This window comes from Xenopus laevis, chromosome 4L, assembly GCF_017654675.1.
Source record: "Xenopus laevis strain J_2021 chromosome 4L, Xenopus_laevis_v10.1, whole genome shotgun sequence".
NCBI classification, from domain to species: Eukaryota; Metazoa; Chordata; class Amphibia; order Anura; family Pipidae; genus Xenopus; species Xenopus laevis.
Genome location: NC_054377.1, coordinates 23124400 through 23144424, shown reverse-complemented (window position 1 = coordinate 23144424; position 20025 = coordinate 23124400). Strand labels below are relative to the sequence as shown.

Sequence of the window (20025 nt, the reverse complement as noted above, 5' to 3'; positions counted from 1 at the left end):
GGACATTATGAAGAACAAATCCATTATCCCCCCCATCACTTACAGTTTAACTTGATAACACAAATATTATTGGGTGGGGCCCGATCTCCCCCTGTCTAGACTCGGACTTGATGCTAAGAGATAGTTTCTATGGAAACCTTCTCACACTACATCTGGTACCCAAGGGATTCACAATTCTCCCAATGAAGTATTAGCACATATAAAGACAGCGGATTACCCTGCTTGTGTAAAGTGCAGGTATAGTACATATGGTCCTACAGATGTGTTTATGAGGAGAAGGAGGTGCACCCAGATGCACTGTAGCTCAGCCTATATTAGCATAAAATATTCAGGCTGTCGGGAAGGAGAATGTGTGGGTAATTACTTATTGCAAGAACATGGCCCTGGTCCCTTGGGGAGGATATAAATACACATGCCTTCTGACTGATGCCGGAGCGTTGATATCTTCGCCCTGTGATTGGTAGATCTGATCCCTGATAAGGCAGCATAGTATGACAATATGACACTAATGTTCCACTAGAGACAAATGTGGCTCATCAACAAACACATTCTCTCTGTGCTACTCTACTTTGCCTGTGGATGGAAGAGTGCCATCTATGTTTTATAGCTCAGCATGAATACATACAAAGTCATTCATACATGCACAAGGATCAAAGGGCTTACATGAAAAGGATTACTGTAAAAAAAAGGAATGAAGTTAACTAAAGCTCTTAGTTCAGCATCTTTTTTGGATAGACATTAGCTTGAGCAGCATTTTTACATAGAGCTCTGCAGATAGCAATCCATATGGCAGCAACATCTGGCAGTCATAAATATCCAGTAAGAGGCCCTTTTACAAACAGCAGTCAGATCTCCAGCTGCTCCCTAAGACTTTTTAATTTCTCTCAAATAAGAGTTTGAAATATGGATGAATAGTTGATTGTATGTACAGAACAAGAATAGCTGCTAGGGTTAGGGTGCTAGGTTACTAGGGTGTCATATTGTCCATTAAACCAGTCAATTTTAGCTACTACACATTGATTTCTACTAAGAATGTCACAGCAGAGAAAAGCAATATGGCTGCTCCCACTCATTAATGCAAATGTAGGGGATAATGAATGGGATTTCCCCAGTGCACAGTCTGTCCAGAGATATGGTGCTAGTTGATACAAGGGGTCTGGGTATAATGAATTCATAACAATTACAGTGTATAAGATTGGACAGTTATTGTTTTTTCTCCATTTGCACAAAAACATCAAAATAATAACGTGAATTCTATTTGACATTATTCAGTATAGCACATTGCTGGTTTGACTTATGTTGGCAGCCTCATAATTCAAAGTAAAATTGAATTCACTTGCCATTTTGTTCCTCTAAAACAATCTTTCATCCTGGGATATTCAGTCCTTTAGCTTGTGAGAATATTTCTATTACATCTGTACCTTTCATCTTTCCTCCAAGCGGCTACAACATTTCATTCTGCCAGCCATTCTTTGTTCATCCGTTCTTTATTTATGTGTTCCACGAGATCTGGCGTCCAGAGATGAACAAAGCACCCTGGGATCTCAATTATCTCCACGTCTATTTTTAATGCACAAGAACATGGTCCAAACTCAGGGGGTGCTAATAACCAGTTCTGTTGTGGAGGGTATTGGATTGTGGATTGAATTAATACTACTGTATGTCACTCTCTGATATAAAACAAATATATATGTGTGTGTATGTGTGTGTGTGTATGTGTAAAAAGTCTGTCTGCCTGTGTGATGTTTCATTTCCATGCATGTGATATATCTACAGATTTAGGGATTGGGGGCTACTGCGTCTGCTGAATTCCTAGGTCCCCATAAAAAAAATATATACCGGTATATATAAATCAGAGATATCAAACCTGCTGTTAACTACAGCTCCCAGGATGCCCTAGCAGAATTTAACTCACACCAGGCTGCATAATAAGAATATAGTACAAGTCGTATACAATATAATGTGTACCTTTATAGTATCCCTTATCTGGAAACCCATCTAAAATTACAGGAACGCCATCTCTCAATTTTAATCAAATTACTTACATTTTCAAAAATTATTAATAAATAAATTAATCCTAATAATAAAACAGTACCTTGTACTGTGATATAATAAATCCTTACTGGAGGCAAAACAATCCCAATGGGTTTATTTAATGTTTAAATCATTTTTTATCAGAGTTAAAATATGGAAATCCAAATTATGGAAAAATCCCTTATCCGGAAAACTCTAAGTCCCAAGCATTCTGGCCATACCTCTATCTATTCCCCACCAAGGGGCCCCTGGAGGCCTAGAGGAAAACATGCTGTCTTACTGTAATAAAAGAGCACAAAGCCAAGCATTACTTTTGTACTTGTAAATTATGCACTGTTTTGCTATTGGTCTAATAACCCATGGTATCCAATAACAATTGATTTCAAATAACAGATCAGTAAATTGTATCTGTTGATCAGTTACTTTGGGTTACTAGATGCAGAATAAAATATTTTCCAGAAAAAATTACACAAAAATCTTATTTCTGCCCCTGGTATATTAGCCTCTGTTTGTGTATATCTGATGGGCATGTGTAGAGCACTACTAGTATGCCCTGTAAATTACTATGTAGCCTCATTGAAAGTGCATGAAGAAGAAATTGTTAGTCTTTCAGCCCTATCATCTGCAACACTAGGAGCTTACTACTACTTATTCCTTTAAATGTGAGCTATCTCTGTTAAGATATTCTCATGTCCATGCAAAACTATCCAAAGGGACGAAGGTGGCACCTGGATAGTAGGTCACAACACACTTGTCTTAAAACAGATGCAAGTGTTGCCCGCACTGCATGAGTTATTTCCCTAGCGAAGGCCACCACTATCAAATAAAAACACATTCATATCTAATTGTTTTTGCATTTAGGCAAATGTCTACATGTATATTCTGCTACTGCTAAAATAACCCTTGGCAGCTAATCAGCCAACAGACTTTTGCAAGTTAAAAATATAAATAATCATGTTGGTTGCCAGAGGATTGGTGAAGTTTGGTACCCATCTACATCAGTCCTACTATATATGCAAATATGAATAAAGATTAAATCAGCAAGGCAGTGATAAAACTAGGGGTTAGGTTCAAACTGACAGACTTTTAAAAATAATGCCATGTTAATTGCTTCTGATAAATAAATAACCAGGTTTTACATTCCATCATATCCTTGCTACAGGCATGGGAGAGAGTTGTTCTTTAGTACAAATGGTGATTGAATAGATTAAGGAATATCTCAGATTTCTTTCCTTATGTCTTACTGCCAGATCAGCTCAGGTGAACAATACCTATCCCAGACTCCACTGCCAGTTAAAGAGGAACTACCCACAACACATTCTTAGCAGCTTTGCTCATTGTAGATGTGGTCATTCAATTTTTTTTCCTTTGGCATCATAAAATGACCAAAGAGAGACTAACAAGAGAAGGGGAACAATTAAATTTGGGATGCAGCAAATCCACATTTTTAGGATTAGGTTGAGTATTGAATCCAATACAAGAGATTCAACTAAATCCTGAACTGAATCGGAAAAAAATACAAGGAAAAAATTGACAGCTTTAGCTGTCCAGTGGTCAAATGCTATCTAAAAGTGTGGACTTGTTTTGGCCAAACGCACCAAATGTGCATCCCACCAATTTTAGGCCTTTTCAATTGAGGAGTAAATTCAAAATCCTGCCAAGAGTGTGTTCCTCTATCAAGCATTAATATGATTGTAGTTAACGTGGCTTAATCATGTTCTTGGTATGGTTCAGGAACTCTGCAAAGGTTTATGAGATTAATTCATCATAGAGAATGCACTCCAAGCAAAGTAACTGCTAACCTGTAATTTTTATCCATGTACTTTCTTATTAAATAGTTCTCATTGCCCAAAACTGCACCCCCTCCCTTTGTTTGTATTGTATAGCAAGGATGTCATCTTTTCTTCTTTTAATAATTACTTAGCACAGATATAACAATTTAAGGGTGTGGACTGGGTCATATCACACTGAGGGTGCTTAATGATAATAATTATAATAATAATTACCAAATACTACTCAAACCTGCCTACCAGTGTGCTGGGTTATTTGGAGGAAAAAAATATTTAACTTTTTTGACATGCGCTTATTCAGTTGGGTTTATCTAGATAGATAAACACCATCTAAACTTGATACCGTGATAGTCTATCTCTAACTTGTAAATACCATTTTCCAACCCTTCTTAGGGTAAGGTCACACTAGGCGATTCGGGGACATTTAGTCGTCAGACGACTAATCGCCTCGTCTTTGCAATCTCCCCGAACGCCTTCCCTCTCTCTTGCGCTAGCTAAAATGAAAAATCGCCTGCGCTAAAGCACATGCAGCGATTTGTTTTCCGAAGTCGCCCGAAGTTTCCTCATGAGGATGGTACCTACAAGTCAGAGAATGGTACCTACAAGTCAGAGAATGATTACCATGGTTTTTATATATTATATATATACTATATATATATATATATATATATATATATATACATATATATATATATATATATATATATATATATATATATATATATATATATATATATATATATAAAATGTATGCCTGTGAAAAAATCTACCTTTTATTTTTGAAGTTCAGTGTTTTTCTAAATAAGCCCAGTATTTTTTCCCTTTAATTCATACAGATAGATACCAAGTAGTTGACTGTACAGGTTTGTAGATATATCAGATCTCCACTAAATTCTACTAATTATAAAAATATAATTGATCTGAATTCTAGCCAACAGCTGCCCCTCTGCAGTCCTGGCTTGTATAACACATTTAAATATGGAATAAAATATGTACTCACACATAAATCTGCAATATATGGTGGTGTCTCAAAAAAGCTGAGGAATACCTCAGTGACCACACCATAAAATTTACAAATTCAGACATGTAGTCTAAATATATATATTTATATAAATATATATATATATTTTAAATACATATATATGCAGTACTGGTATTGATCTGTGTAGTGATCCACGGGGCAGTAAGTACCAATATACATGTTTTTCTTTACTATACTTGACTAGAATTTTTATGACCGTTATAAATTCCACTATAAAGAAGGACCCAGCGGCATAGTAGGGCCTTGTGTCATTCTTTTAGTTCTAGGGCAGAGGTGACAGTCCATTTTATGATGAGTGAGGCCCAATGTAGAACAAAAGGGACCCCATATACTAATATAATTGTCTCATGAGCTTCAAGATATATTTTAAGGTATATTTTCTCCTTTAAGTGTTCTTGTAGCCCTGATGCATCATATACAGAATATATAGCAGTTCTGGCAATTTCTCAGATGTATCAATCTAACTCCCTGAAGGGATGGGGAGATGCCATCTGTCCTGTTTTTTCAATGCAGGTAAGAGCCAAGCAATCTGAAATGAATATAAATAGTTCCTGCTGACTGCAACAAAATCCACCAGTGCTCACATTCCTCCCAAAGCAACACCATATGTACCCAACAGTATGGAAAGGAAGCACTCAGTTACCTAATCATTCTCTAAATCTATTAACCCTTTCTCTTAGAACATTCCCAGTCAACAATGAACACAAGGATAACTAAAGGCCTGCCAGGAGCTATGGATTTATGGATTAGCTATATTTATATCTAACGGTACCCACAATTTATAGTCCTCTACCATGAGGCAGAGTGTCTCTACATTTATAAACCTATGTATAATGACTGGCAACTGATTCCAATCCAATAATTTATATGATACATTGTTGGGTTTGTCCACAGCCCTCTCCTGAACTGATGTTGTGCTTGAAACCTGGAGATCCTCCCTATCTGCAAATAGATATTGGATCAAGGACTATCAGCACCTCCTCTGAAGTACACAATTACTTTACTGTAACCAATATTGTATATTGAGAGAGAGAATATTGTATATTGAGAGAGAGGTGCTGGCCCAGGAATGCTTTATTCCAATATTTGATTTTATATATATATATATATATATATATATATATATATATATATATATATATATATATATAATGAATCAAATGAAAATTGAGCATAGGACTGGCCAGATATGGGATGACTTTGACGTAGTTGGCCAGCTTAAATATATTGCAATATATGGACAAACAATCCCTGTTTTGTTTAAAGGGTAAGGCATTTTTCAGTAGCAGTATGCACAAAATGTCTCTGTCTTAAATATATTGATAATGGGTTGAGTGCAGAGGAATCTTGTATTTGTCTATATATATATATATATATATATATATATATATATATATATATATATATATATATATATAGAAGTGCAAGCGCTTTATGATGACGATGACCATATACCAAACATTTCTGCACAGGGAATGGCTTATGCTTCTTCTTCTGTTCTACAACATACACTAATCATACATGCACTGCTGTGATGCAGGGACCCAGGGAAATCACCTTTGCCGTACCTTTAATAAGGCTTTTAAATAAAACATTGCATTTACGAGTGGAAGTAGTCACTTCATCTGAGGCATTCTGTATGAACAGCTACAGTACAATCTCTTTAATCAGGTATTGCAATCAGAAATAAAAAAAATATTCATCTCTACTTGCTTGTATTAATACAAATATTTAAAGTAAAATATGCTGACCCCCACTGATAAACTGTGAGAAGGTATGTGGGTCCCCTATCTTTCAGTTAGCCAAAGAAACATAGACAGGGCGACCCAATCGCATTTCTGTATAATGATCAGAATGACTGTGCAGTCATCGAGCTGATTGATCCACAAGCCAGTTGATTGGTTCCCCTGTAAATGACTTCTAATAATGCATGGATTCAAGGTGCAAAAATGACACATATATTGGTTTCACGTCTTTTTTTTCTCTCTCAAAGAACATGGTGTTAAAATCACTTGAAATCCCTCCCACCATCACTGCTGCCTTAGGGGATCACATGAATATATCAGTGCAGGTGATTTTTGTGAAAATACTCCCAAGTATTGTGTGAAAATCACCTGCAGTGGCAATTTCAAGTGATAGGCAATAGAGGGGGTAACTGGAGGTGCTTTCATGCATTGTGATGGTACATTTTAGCATGGAAGGTCAAAATCGAGAAGCAACTGTATATGCCACAGCCTTTTACTACTTCAAATTATTTCCCATTTTCAAGCCTTAAAAAGTCACCAAATTAAAAATGCAATTCAATTAAGTGTAAATTACATTGTCTGAAAATTTGCCAAAAGCCTAGACCATATTACTTGCTATGATTTTTTTTAACCAAAACCACAGGACACACACAGCCTAGAGGCAACAGATGCATATGCAGTGCTTCCCCTTTAGATGATTGCATATCCAAGATGGTGGCCAGGGCACTATGGATGGCTGTGGATCAAGTATCCCGGGGAGGGTACAATGCTGTGCAGTTACTATGGATTCACTGAATTCACAATTTTGCGATTTGGCCAAACCCCAAATCCTTCTTGAAAGATTTGGCCGTATCCCAAATGCAGATTTAAACCCTAGAGAATCATGTGTGCAGTGCGTGGTAAAAAAATGTTCAACTTCCTTTTAATGTGACAAAAAGTCACATGATTTTAAGGATTCAGTTCGGCCAGGCACTTGGATTCTGCAAAACCCCTAATCCTGTTGAAGAATGGTGAATCCAGGCCGAATACCGAATCCTGGCTAAATACTGTACCCTGGTTGAATTCCGAATCCTGGATTTGGTGCATCCCTAATTACATCATTAGGTGTAACAATTTATGAGCAGTGTTAACTGGGGCATGAGTAAAAACACTTTGCCGTTTCAAAAAAGTAAAATGTTACCCCATGGTACGACTTAGAATGCCTACGAGGCACAAACCCATTACTCCTAACCGCAACAAATTCAACCTGATGACGACAATAGCTGCCTCCCAGAGTCCACCAACATATGGGTGATTACATTTCTGCTTCCAGGGCAAAAAACGGGCATTTTTAATTATAATTTTAAGTTAACTATTTTGTTTGTGTTGTTGTTATTGTTTTTTCATTTAAAAAACATTAATCTGCAGCACTTATCCTACTCAGGTGTGATGCTGCATATGAAAACACCATCTCCTCATTCTAATAGATCTTAGATCTCACCAAATACCCTGTCTTTTACAACTGTGCATGTAATATATACTGGAAAAATGAACCTTAAAGATCTTTATATAAATCAATATTTTATTGAATATGTATACAACCTTTAAAAGGCATATGAATAATTGCAAAGGTGAAATCATTTATTTATTTGTGCTGGAATTCTAATAAAAAAAAACAAATTGGAAAAAAAAGGGTAAAATGTTTTGCTCTGCAAAATGATCTGCTCTTCCAACAGGTCTGCTCATTATGTTCTGTATTTTGTCATTTAAAAAAAAAAACCAAAGACCTGCAGATACTACAGGTAGCACAGAAATGCTATGCAGATTTTACAGGTAGCAGAATGAGGTCCTCTACTACATTCTCCGTTATCAGTGTCAGGACACCTTTATCAGCCTGGCTTTACACCTCTCATAGAGGCTACAGTGCAGGATGACTGGGGGTAGTTAAATTCAAAAGAAATGCCCAACAGGCATCTTTTACATTATTACCCCACCTGTAGCCTATGGCTGTTGCTGGATGATGGAACATTATATTAAACATCTGCTGGAGGGCTGCAGGAAGGACATTCATGTGTATACTGAAAACATATATAACAATTGTCACACAATAGTACATGTGCTTGGCACTTGTATCCCCCAAGAAGCACCTTTTATAGTAGGGGCAAATTCCTAACCTAATGACTAAAGGTGGCCATACACGGGCCGATAAAAGCTGCCGACAGACCGTGTCGGCAGCTTATTGGCCCGTGTATGGGGGCCCCCGACGGGCTTCCCCGATCGAGATCTGGCCGAAAGTCGGCCAGATCTCGATCGGATGGGATTAAAAATCCCGTCGGATCGCGGCCGCATCTGTTCGTTGATGCGGTCCCGCGATCCGACCGCCCGTTTGGTGAACGCTAGGATCCGATCGTTGGGCCCTAGGGCCCACGATCGGATCAGCCCGATATTGCCCACCTCAAGGTGGGCATATCGGAGGGAGATCCGCTCGTTTGGCGACATCGCCAAACGAGCGGATCTATCCGTGTATGGCCACCTTTAAAGTATAAATTATTATTCACACTTTCACATGGGCAAGTAGCATTAAAGTGTATATTGCACAAGACAAGACCCTCAGTGACACTCAAACACTACAAGGATTACAGATGAATGAATTTCAGTCAAGAAAGTCCCTTTAGATCCTTAAAGCAGAGGATCAATGCCCCGGAGATCAGAGAAGGCAAAGAGCCGTGACCTGCATATTCTACAGATATAGGAAATTCTACAAGTAAAGGTGCAATGCACAGCTACGTCTACAGGGGAATCTACAATGTGCTGCATCATGTGTAGTAGAAAGGTGTAATTTACAGTGGATACTCAGCTGCTGCCTTCCTGGGCATGATGGGAGCTGTAGTTTTTCAGAAGCTGGGCAAAAGGCTCTGTCTTAATGCCAGCTACTGTTGGGCAGCAGCAGAATACAGTACGAGACAGTGAACAGAATAGAAAAGCGAGAGCGCTGGCAGTGACAGGTGCAGCTTTGTGCCCATCAGCTGATTAAGGATTAAAGGGAATTGTACATAGCACTCTTGCAGTGCTAAAGTCACACCATCAAAGGGGTTTAATGAAATGCAATTGTATTTCCTACCATTTCTACTGTATGAATAGACACATCTCCTGGACTGAACAACGTGGAAAGGCTGATCATTAATGCTGCCCGCCTCCCTTGCACAGGCTTCCTGTGATATTAAAGGGACTCCCCCTACCAACCAACCACAGGCACATTATGGGTACAAGGTTCCTCAACTCCCACAAATCAGCATGGAGAGGGGATCCAGGCTTTGGAAAGAGCTTATGAATAATTCATGCAAATAAAGGAAGAGTGGTTTCATTGCAGCCCCACACTCACCAGAGCTGTTCCCTACAAGCAGGCCCATGCCTTGAGCTTCCTGTGACATCTTACCTGCTGGGTGATACCACCGGGGAGAGAGGGGTCCCTGTCACTCTGATGCAGCTGAAATCCACTCTTTGGGCTAGAGGATGAGAGAGATGTGTGGCAGGGAGGGAGACAGAGAGAGGAGGAGGAGGAGAAAGGATGCAAGGGGAGGGGGAGTGCAAGCAGCAAGCCAGCCCCTACAGGAGACACCAGAGGGGAGGGGGGTGTGAATAAGAGAAGTGGAGCACTGGGTGCCCATGGAATTGTAATAAAGGGGTGTGTGTGTGTGCGCGGTGCTTCCTATACATCATGGCTGGCAAAGGTGAATGCACACAGGGAGGTATCACAGGGGAGTTATCATCCTGTGCTCAACTTGCTTACATATGATATCATTACTAAATATTCTATAATTATATAAATGTAATAACTTGCCCTTTGCCAGAGTGCTCATGAGAAGGGAAGGTCTGGGGGGACATAAGCAGGCCCATAGCATTGCCCCAGGGGGAGCAAAATATGAATAAAATGACAAAGTGTGATTATAGGCGTGATATACATCACAGATCTTGTCAACCTTTGGCCTTCTAGTCAAAGCCTTTTGGGGGCATAGTATTAAAAATATTCTAGCAACATCAGGGGTGGTTATAGGTTGGACACTAAGCAGCCCAGTCTTAAAGTGATACCCTGGCCTTATATCTCTTTCACGGATTCTGCGTCATTGGGGAGTGATATTACAGTTTTCATTAAACCTGACCAACCCAAAAAAAAAGGAATGAGTTCAGTTCTGCTTCAGAAACCAGTGTAGTCTGCAGTATGCACCAGAACTCTCTGCTATCCAGCTGGTCAGCATGAATATTTAAAGATACCCAGGGATGAGACAGCAAAGTGAATTGTTGTCAGCAGTTAAGGGGTTATGGGTGTATGGGAGCGAGAGAGGAAGTCTGTACTCCTGTGTGCGGAAGTCAGCAGTTCAAGTTAATTTTTACACAGGCAAAATCTGCAGGCTCAGACAATCTGCCACTTGTCCTTATCAGCTAAGCTGGAAAATGCTCAGTTTGACCCAGTAAAGTGGCCTGAGCTCCAGCTACCTTACACACGCTGCCAACATAAACATATGGCACAGGACGGTGGCACCCTCTGCTGCTGCAGGCAGGACTTGCAGCTCAGTATGCATATTAAATTATTAATGGGCCGGGATTTGTAAAATAGTGAGTGGTGGCTTCAGGTGAGGCAGGGCTTCCATGATGATCTTGCTGGACTATAATTCTATGCAGTCCCAGCAAACGGCTGTAGCTTCGGGTTTTTCTATGGCGCCCCAAGCACTTTTTACTCTCCTTATTGTTCAGGTGAAAAACATGCCCATATTTCGCCTGCTTCACATGCAGATAGAAGGAGTCCCTGGGGTGCAAGTGCTAGAGCACTAAGGGGCAAAAAGAGTGCCCTAAATATGTAATGATAGTGTGCTTCCTGATAAAACATTTTACATGCTTAATTTGTCCTAGCCCAGTAACCCATCTGTCCTTCAGCCTTGTGCTTTTATATGGTCATGGAAATCCTTGGTGACTTATCATATCCTTATATTTATAACAGGAGGTACTTTATTCACTATGTGAGGTGCATCAAACACATACAAATACACGTAGTAAAATGCAGATCTGAAATGGATACAACAAGGCTAAGAATAAAATGGAAACAATAAGCATTTAGGTGCACACAAACATCTCAGATGCCCATGTGTACGAGCCCTTTGCCTACTACCATCCTTATTCTGATATGTGAGAGATAAGTACATTATCATTAGATAGGGTTCCCACCTTTTCTGGAGAAAAAATACCGCCCTTATATTTTTGCCTTTCTTTTCTATTAAAAACATTGAGGGCAAGCATCCTTTTTACCGCCCAAGCCACTAAAATACCAACCAGGTGGTAACGCTATCATTAGATTATACTATCAGGAGTCTTTCATGCATTACATCCCCCGTTGTCTGTTACACTTGCATGGTGCCCTAATAAATATGTTGGGCTGCCTTCCTCAGTACATTACCTTTTTCTTAAAGGAATTGTTCACCTTTAAATTAACTTTTAGTATGATGAGAGTGCATTAGGGCTACAAGAACACTCAAAGGGGAAAATATCCATTGAAATTTATCTTAAAGTTCATGAGACACTACAGTATATTAGTATTTTTAAAAGTTGGTGCATTAAGGGGTTGTTCACCTTTAAATTATTAACTTTTAGTATGATGTAGAGCAGTGATCCCCAACCAGTAGCTCGTGAGCAACATATTGCTCACCAACTCCTTGGATGGTGTTCTCAGTGGTCTCAAAGCAGGAGCTTATTTTTGAATTCTTGGCTTGAAGGCAATATTCTTAGACACTTTGCAATTGGTTTTCATTTTATATTATTTGTAGTTTTTGAGTTATTTCGCTTTTTTATCCAACAGTTCTCCAGTTTGCCATTTTAGCAATCAAGTTGCTAAGGTCTAAATTACCCTAGCAACCATGCATTATTGTGAAAAAGAGACTGGATTATGAATAGAAAGATAAGTAATAAAAAGTAGCAATGATAATACATTTGTAGCCTTCCAGAGCATTAGTTTTTACCTGGGGTCAGCGACTTCCATTTGAATGCTGGAAACAAAAGAAGAAGACAAAAAATTAAAACACTATAAAAAATAAAAAATGAAGGTCAGTTGAAAAGCTGCTTAGAATTAGCCATTAGTGAATTATGCACATACAGTTTCCTAGAAGTTCCCAGAAATCTAATCTTTTCAATCAAAAAAAGGGAATTTTAAAAATAATATTAAAATTCCCATTCAACCTTTTAGCCAAAATAATCATCATCTCCAGTGACCATATTAATGTATTTCCAGACCTGTCCTCAGGCGCCTGCTTATTGCCACCCCCCACGCAACGCAGCAGGTTATTAGGATATCCTCGCAGGAGTTCAGGGAATCAATCATAAGAAGCAATAAACCTGTCTCATCTGCTTATTGATCAGCCTGTGCTCCAGCAGTAGCTATGCCAATAGGCAGACCATCTTGCCCATATTTTATTGGGCCAGACAGTAAAATTGATAAATAATGCCAATTTTAATAAAACACAAAGAAAGGGGAGGATAGGGGTTTTTTTTCTAGAAAATGAGATGTCTCTATAGAAACTGCTGCATTTCCCAGAACATTCTATAAAGCAGTGCAGAAAAACACTGAAGTCTCTCTGTATGGAATGGTATATTATTAATACCATACACACAAGGCGCAGCATACCTGTATAATACACAACAATGAAATATTCATCTAAACGTCTGAATTGTAAATCACCGTGAAACAGCAGTCCCTGAGTTAATGAAAGCCAATATTGATTTTCAGACATTTCCCACTTGTGGCCAATTCCAGGACCTAAATGACGATTCAATGACACTGGATTGCTTAGGGGTCAACATGTTGCTCTGAAGAGACTTGTAAATGTCATCTCAAGGCCTTTATATTTCTGTTTAATCTTAATCATCACATGAATATTGCTGTTACTTATTACTAGTAATAAGGAAGCCTTCTGTAGGGATGCTGAAGTGCCGCGCTGGTACAGAAAGTTCACTGTATAAAATACAAAAGATCTAGGTTCATTTTTCTGGGCAGGCAACATTAGCAGGTTTCTATGATGCTTGCAGGGTTATCCCTGAGGTAAAAATGTGTTTGGGTGGGAGGTCTGGAAAATTCCACTCATCTAATCACCATTGTCACTAGGGTTGGCTGTAACTCTACAGAGGGAGGTGTCAAATTGAATAAATTGTGGATGCCTTGGCACAGAGGCGTAACAAGAGCCCCCCAGGGACGCATTTATATAGCGGCACCCCTAGGCCTTCTGACGTTCACCACCCCATCCCCTCCCTTTGATTCGCGCAGATTTTCATAGTCTGGACCGGAGCAATGGGGATTGGCGCATCGGAAATGTTAAAAACTATTTTATCTCTTGCACATCCCCAGTGTTTCTTAACCAATGTGGGTGTGGTTGGGCAGCATGCTGCCCCCTAAAATCCTGCTGCCCTAGGCCCGGGCCTTGGTGGCCTTTCCACACATCCAGGCCTGGAGCCCCCCCCCCCACTAAAAAACATTTTAGAGGGCCCAGCGCTGATAGCCACTCCCACCTGCAAGTCTTCCGGGCCCTCCCCCGGCAACAGTGGGGTCTACTTCACTAGTTACACCACTGCCTTGGCAACACCCCATTTTCAGGATTTATATGATGGGATTAGAAAGGGGAACAAAATGGTGACTTTCCCTACTGATATTTAGTCTGGAATAAAAAAAAAAAGATATATATCATGCTGTCTTAAAAATCCTGTCAGGCAAGGACCTCATTGATTCCTCTCCCAATGCACTCCTCTCTGCATAGAAGCCTACTGCCAAACGATAGCATCAGCACGGCTTAGCCCACCATTTTCCAAGATATGCTTTATTCGGCAAGGTATCTTTTTCATGTTTGGCTAAAACACAACCTTTATTCCTCTACAGAATTTACCAGCTGGTTGCAAAATGAACTGTCCCAAATAACAGCCTAAACTCTGGACGGTGATGTCAAAGGGGTGGGGTGATGATGTTGAGGCTGCTTATTTTTCAACAGAGGGTCCTTTATTCATTAAATACGCAATTTTTTAATGATTACGCAAGTTTCATTGAGTCATATGATAGAAATGACATCACTAAGCGATTACAACCGATTACATCATTAAGCACCAGTTATAAGGATTTAATTTACAGGATATTCATGGCTATAATGTATTTTATATATATATGAGCGATGCACCGAATCCACTATTTTGGATTCGGCCGAACCCCCAAATCCTTTGTGAAAGATTCGGCCGAATACCGAACCCTAATTTGCATATGTAAATTAGAGGTGGGAAGGAGAAAACATGTTTTACTTCTTTTTTTACGACAAAAAGTCACGCAATTGCAAATTAGGATTCGGATTCGGTTCAGCGAGGCAGAAGGATCCGGCCGGATCCCGCACTAATCTCGAAGCGAATCCTGGATTCGAGGCATCCCTAATATATATATATATATATATATATATATATATATATATATATATATATATATATATATATATATATATATGTGTGGGGTTATGTAATAAAAGGTGCCATTGGTTACTGTTCCCAGGCAAACTTAGTGCCTTATATTACATATAGGGGTTAATGCCTATATGCCTGGGTGCTAGGTTACAGTTCCCTTGAGGAAAGGTCACCTTCTATTTGGAATATATATATATATATATATATATATATATATATACCTCCACAGGCCACACACCTGAATTTCAGGTGCTGCACAAGGTTGTATATTCACACCAAAAAACGAGGGATATGCGCACTCCATCGAAAATGGTTTCTTTATTTCAGTGTTAACAATGACAGTGATAACATGCCCCACCTCTCCCATGAAAAGCTAACATCAATTCCCCCGTGTCCCAAGCTAAACCGGCTGCCATGGCAACCAATGTACTCGGGGGGGGGGAAAGGGGAAGGTGCAGCCAGCATGAAGTAGTGAATCAATTCCCATTCACAATAAACAAAATACAATATACAAAAATGAATTGTTATAGGACAATTGAATATATCACACATTGTTGTGGGTAAAAGCGAAGGACAATCTATCGTGCACAATTCAAAGGACAATGTTTGATAAATCCTATTGAACATACAAAAAGCAATTCAAACAACAATATTCGTTAAATCCTTTAGGTGACTGGGTCCCCAATTTTTTGAACCAAAAGGATTTACTCTGTAATAATATCCTAGATCTGTCCTCTCCCCTCCTCAGCGTAGGAAAGTGTTTTGGTCGAGATATGCAATGTTAATCGCAAATCTATGGGTATCTATACGCTGGCGCAGTGTGAGATCCATTTTGCCAACGTATGACAGCCCACAGGGGCATGTAATTAAATACACTACACTACAAAAGTGGTAGTGCAAGTGATGTGATGCTGTATTTGCAGACGTCTTCCCGTTTGTGGATGTGTAAAACTAGTACCTGGTGTTATGTACCTAAATGACATGCAGGAAGGACATTTAGAACAGCCTAATTTTTTGGGGGGTAACCAGGTGGTGATGGATGATTCTCCTTTATAGCTTTTAACCGGATCATAAATTACCAATAAATCCCGTAAATTTTGACCCTATCGAAAAAGGACAGATTTTACCTAAAGTCTCATCAGCCTGTATGATTTTCCAATTGGCCCTCAATGCCTGCCTCAATGGTGTAGAATAATTATTATAACAAGTGTAAAAGATTAATCCTGTAGCTTTTTTGGTAGTTTTTTGTTAGTATGAGATCCTGAATTTATGTAATGCTGCATCCAATATTTGTGCCTTGTAACCTCACTGTACAAACCTCTCTTTCATCTCAATAAGTGTTTTTCACATACATCCCAGTCAGAATTGTTGCTTAAGGGTAAGGCCACACGAGGAGATTTGGGGAGATTTTGTCACCTGGCGACTAATCGCCACGTCTTTTGCACGACTATCTCCCCGAACTGCCTCTGCGTTTTTCCCTATCGGCTACAACGCAAAGTCGCCTGCGCTAATGCACACGCGGCGACACGTTTTCTATAGTCGCCCGAAGGGAGGCAACTTTGGACGGCTATTGAAAACGCATCGCAGCGTGTACATTAGCGCAGGCGACTTTGTGTTGTAGCCTATGGGGAAAAACGCAGAGGCAGTTCGGGGAGATAGTCGCGCAAAAGACGTGGCGATTAGTCGCCAGGTGAAAAAATCTCCCCGAATCTCCTCGTGTGGACTAGCCCTAAAACCCGGCGAAATTGTGACAGTGGGAGTGAACGTCTCAATGCTGGAGCATGACAACTCTCAGCATGTAACAACGTGTTTCAATCTGTTGTTTTTCTCTCTCTCTCTCTCTCTCTCTCTCTCTCTCTCTCTCTCTCTCTCTCTCTCTCTCTCTCTCTCTCCCTGTGGCATATATTTTAGGCAAACTCAATCTATTGTTTATCAAACAGCTGCTGCCTCACATTTTAACCACAGCTAGACAAGTACTTAAGGTAAAAAGGTACTTAAGATAAAAGCTGCCAACAGACGGAGTCGGCAGCTTATTGGCCCGTGTATGGGGCCCTCCGACCGATCAATATCTGGCTGCAAGTCGGGCAGATGTCAATTGGACGGGACTAAAAATCTCGTCGGATTGCGGCCACATCTGTTCGTTGATGCAATCCCGTGATCCGACCGCCCGTTGCCCATTGTTAGGATCCGATCGTTGGGCCTTAGGGCCCACGATCGGATCAGCCCGATATTGCCAACTTCAAGGTGGGCATATCGGGGAGAGATCCGCTCGTTTGGCGACATCGCCAAACGAGCGGATCTTTCCGTGTATGGCCACCTTTAGTCAAAACAATGGGACCTCCCAACCTTGACTGAACTCTGCAGTAAAAACTTAAGAGGTTAAATTAATGGAACTTTTTTCAGGTATAAATAATAATACTAGGCCTAAATATGACGAGGGAGGGCCAGTTGGGTTTACTATAACTCTACAACTTCGGGAGGGGGAATTTACAAATAAATTGACTATACGAATAGACATCAATCCCAATGAGAAAGGCTTAAAGGGATTTTTATGGTGTCGTTTTTAACTCTAAATTCCACTGTTTACGCTGCAAATAATTCACTCTAGAATATAATATTTCATTCCTGAACCAAGTGTATTTTTTCTAGTTATAATACTGATGTGTAGGCAGCCATCTCAGGTCATTTTGCCTTGTCATGTGCTTTCAGAAAGAGCCAGCACTTTAGGACGGAACTGCTTTCTGGCAGGCTTTTGTTTCTCCTACTCAATGTAATGTGTCACAGTGGGACCTGAATTTTTACTATTGAGTGTTGTTCTTAGATCTACCAGGCATCTGGTTACTGTCCCATTGTTCTGCTGATGGGGGGAAGGGAGGAGGGTGATATCACTCAAACTTGCAGTGCAGCAGTAGAGAGTGACTGAAGCTGATCAGAGCACAAGTAACATTACTGAGGGCTTGTGGGAAAATTACAATATGTCTAGCCCCATGTCAGATTTCAAAATTAAATGTAAAAAAATCAGTTTGGTCTTTTGAAAAACAGATTTCAGTGCAGAATTCTGCTGGAGCAGTACTATTAACATGCCAGTATCTCTTTAACTGAGCTGCTAAGGGTTCAAAGGTTTTTTTTTTTACCACAGCACTAGCCTTTGTTCAAGCTGTTTTACAAGTCAAGTAAGAAATGTTATACCTTTCCTTTATTTTTTAATTTTTCATAGTTGTTTACATTCATTCTGAAACCATCATTCATATTGAGAGGACAATTGTATTCTTGCCTTGTTATGCTGTATCTTTTCTTCTCTAATATTATGGCAAAAATTAATAAACACATTTCTAAAGCTGAGTAATTATTTTAGAGAGTGGAAAACCAAGTCTTAAATCTGAAGTAACAAAACAAGGCGTAAACTTGAAAAAAGCCCAATAAAAGTCATGTAAAAATGCCACTTTTTACAACAGGTTTTAACACCATATCTGTGAAAAAACACTGCTGCCTGAATTTCTCTCACTGCCTCTAATGGACAATGCTGGGTCTAGAGGGATGTCAAACTGCGGTGTACATTTTTTTTATATATCTATATATAGAACAAGAGAGTAGAAATGAATTAGTGCTGTTGCAGCCTATGAACACCAATGAAAAAAGAATCACATTAAATATTAAAGCAGATGATAAATTAATACATGGCTCTGAAGGACTCGGCTCTGAATAGAAATATATCACTCTAATATTTATGCATTATAATTACCAGAGTTGGAAATGCAAGGTTGCATTAAGCTAATATGGGATCTTTGGCTACAACATAGGGGCAAATTTACAAAAGCACGAAGCGGCTAACGATAGCGCAAATTCGCCAGCGTGACGTCATTTCATTACTTCACCGATTTACTAACAGGTGCTGGCATAAATTCGCTAGCAAAGTAGACCTACTCTAGCGCTACTTCGCACCCTTACGCCAGGTGAAGTTGTGCTATGGCAAAGGGACGTAACTACACTTTCAGGGCCGATTTACTAACGGGCGAAGGCGTAACTTCGACAGCGAAAGAGACAGACGCTAGTGGTCATTCGCACTCTATAGCCAGGCGAATTTTCGTTCTGGCGAATGGATGTTACTCCGCAAATTCACTAAGATGCGCATTTTACTGAACGTTACCTCTTGCGCCAGACTTACGTTCGCCACCTCAGACCAGACGAAGTGCAATAGAGTAGTTAGGGCTTGCTTCAAAAAAAAGTCCAAAAAACGCTGGCGTCTTTTACTTTTTTAAGGGTGATAGGCTGAAAAACAATTAGCGGCGCCCTTGCGAAACTTCGTCTGGCGAAGTGCGGCGAAGGCGTCGCTAGCTTACTGAATTTGCCCCCAAGTGTCTTCTGTTCACTGATTCCCAACTAGGGGTAGGTTGGAGTTGTAATTCCATAATATATATATATATATATATATATATATTAAATGTGCATTAAATAGCTTAGGCATTGACTAGACTCCTTCCATGCATCAGCAACCAACCACATATTCAAGTATGCACAGTGTCCACTATACACAATATAGTGAATGGAAGGACTATCACACAGAGTGCAACGGGGGACTATATGGAGCCCATGTCATTAAAGATATTGGAGTCCAGGCAGGTGGTTGGCCGTGGCCCAGCAATGCCAAATCATGTTGGGGGTTGTCCTTGCCTTGGGTGCCAAAATCCTTGGCTTTGTTCTGAACTAATTAGATCTAATTGCCATTGTTTTGACTCCACAATAACCAAAAAATATTCTAGAGCTGTTTCTTAACCTTGGGCCCACAGATGCTGATTTACTACTCCCAGCATACTTTTATTCCTTATAACGTGTTGATGAAATATGGGAATCTTAGTCCGGTGAAATCTGGGGACCCATGGGGTCCTAACATTATTATCTCCAACAATTTTAGCCTAAGGCAAAAATGATATTTACAGAAAACATTAAAATACAAACAGCA

General features: G+C 39.8%; 1 protein-coding gene across 1 annotated transcript in view; it reads right to left on the bottom strand.

Annotated features, from left to right (window-relative positions):
• The window catches only part of slc25a22.L (solute carrier family 25 (mitochondrial carrier: glutamate), member 22 L homeolog), a 41365-nt gene extending 31205 nt beyond the window's left edge, over positions 1-10160 (bottom strand). The window contains exon 1 of the mRNA XM_041589972.1: positions 10027-10160. The gene's annotated coding sequence lies outside the window, so the exon portion shown is untranslated. The remainder of the gene's footprint in view (positions 1-10026) is intronic.
• Positions 10161-20025: the final 9865 nt, after the last annotated feature.